A 2,419-nucleotide genomic window follows, 5' to 3' on the forward strand; every position below is an offset into this window, starting at 1 on the left:
ATGTATGTATGTATGTATGTATGTATGTATGTATGTATGTATGTATGGATGTATGGATGGATGGATGGATGGATGGATGGATAATTCCATGTGTAAATACACCAACATTAGAGCCCACGCCTCAGCAGAGAAGTTTGTGGTCAGTGGTCGAGGTTGTGAGAGGAAACCTTCCTGAAGTCACTCATGTCCAGAGCTTCAGAGCTGGATTGTCCATTCATGAGACTCAAATCTCAGCTTGTCTTGGATCACGTCATCTCAGGGAGAAAAGAGAGAAACAAAAAGATTCAACACATCAGAAAGCTTTAGTGAGAGTGTAAGACACATGTGTTCAGAGTTGAAAACCTAATGAAAAGTTTGTTATTTTTCCAAGTTGAATTATTTCTGGAGATAATAATTTGTTAGTGTGTTGAAGAATAGGACAAACAACATGATCTATATGTTATATATTCTTATTACATGGCACATTTTGATTGGCTGACACATTTGTAATATGAAGGCATCAGTAAGTCAAAAGTCTTGCACCTGAGAGAAACAGTCCTATGACTGTCACTTTGATTTTGTTTAGAATGTGCTTGTTTTGTTTCCCATTTAAGTTCAGTAAAGTCACAAAATGAAATTACTGGATTCTGTAGAAACGTGTCGTGACAAAAAAAACCCTTTCTGTTAAGCTAGTGAGGGCTGGCGGCGCTCAGAGGGTCTTTCTACCGGAGACGTCTCAAAACAAAACCAAAGTCCCTGAATTTCACGTACGTGTCCACATTCATTCTTTATCAGATAAAATGTGTGTTTCTCCTCTAAACAAATATCTTAACACACACTCTGAACGATTTCTAAATCTTGGTAACTTCACCTACAAAAAAAATGGTAAAAATAAACTGGTTACTGAGTCAAAGGAATGTCAGTGGTGCAGTCTATGTGATGTGCAGGTATACGGAGTCTCAGCAAAGCTTGGGAATTACAGAATACAAGAGCCCAATAACATGTGACATATCATTGGGCTCGTGTCATTGTCAACACATTTGGAACATTTTATAGACCACTGAGTTGATTTAACTTGTTTTTGTATAATTTAAATTTCTCTGTACTTACTACTTGAACATGTTTTGCTCTGACACAGTTTTATACATTCTATAACATTTTTTAATACAAAACCAACCGTTGTACAAAGTTTGTTGCACGTTTATTCAAATATAAGCATCAGAGAAATTTTGAAAATGTTCAATATGCTTAAAAATCAAAATGAATTGACATTTACATTGTACTAACTGGTGTACTTTGGTTTCTAAGCACAGTATACCAGTACAAAAATGTAGACTACACCACTGGGGAATGTGTATTATTTGCACCAGGCTCCATTATTTTCGCTGCTCTTCTATTGTTATTGTGAATTATTTTTAAATGTCCCATGATCCTGTTTTCTGACATGGAGCTAGCTGGCTCGAGACTCAGAGACGAGCAGGGTCAGCTACAACCACCCCAGACAGGTGCTGTTGCATCTCCTCCCCTTAGCCCCGTTACAACACCCCCAACCCGGGGGATAAGGACGGGTCTGCACCCACTTGCACCTCCTCCTCCTGACGCCAGGCGGTCACCTCCACCCCCATCTCGGAGGGTGGGGACAGACCTGCACCAATATGCACCTCCTCCTACCAACCCTTATCAGCCACCCCCACCCCCACCATGGGCAGTAGGGGCAGGACTTGATCAGTCTGCACCACCAGTCACACAAGTTCGACCGGTGATACAGTCTCCTTCAATGGATGACTTGCAGAAAATCTCAAAATATGTACAACGCTTTGTTCCCGGCCCTATGGGGTCCGCAGGAACGAAAGCGTATCTCAAAGATCTGGAGTTCAGATTGAGGTCTTATCCTAATGCTACGGTAGATGATAAGATAAGTCTGATACGGCTCACTTCAGACAGAGAGGTGTTCACCTTCATCGAGCGTCTACCTGATGCAACGAGGAGGGATTACAACCTTCTGTGTGAAGCTTTGATCAGAGAGTACGACCCCTGCACGGGGCCTGCTGGTTTTCCAGCTGCAGACAAGGTCACGCAGGGCAAGACTGAACATCCAAAAGTTTATTACAAAAGAATCTTCCAAGCCTATTTTGGTAACAGAAATGAGACCGGAATGGAAGAAGATGATGGTTTTAAGTTTGTTTTCAGCAAAAATCTCCACTCTGATTTTAAAAAATCAGTACAAATGATGGCAAATTTCAGAGAAAAATCCATCAGTGAGATTAAACAGTGTGCTGTGAATGTGTTTGAAGCATGTTCTCATGCTAAGACGCCCATTGAAGTGTTTCCAAGTGTAAAGGTTAAACCCCTCCCTCTTGAACTAGAAGGACGACGTGCTTCGCCGCCTCCTCCTAAGAAGAAAGAGAGAAAACAGTCTGTTCAAGCTAACAAACCGCGT

The sequence above is a fragment of the Nematolebias whitei genome, chromosome 12, assembly GCF_014905685.2.
Source record: "Nematolebias whitei isolate Nwh7 chromosome 12, NemWhi1, whole genome shotgun sequence".
NCBI lineage: Eukaryota > Metazoa > Chordata > Actinopteri > Cyprinodontiformes > Rivulidae > Nematolebias > Nematolebias whitei.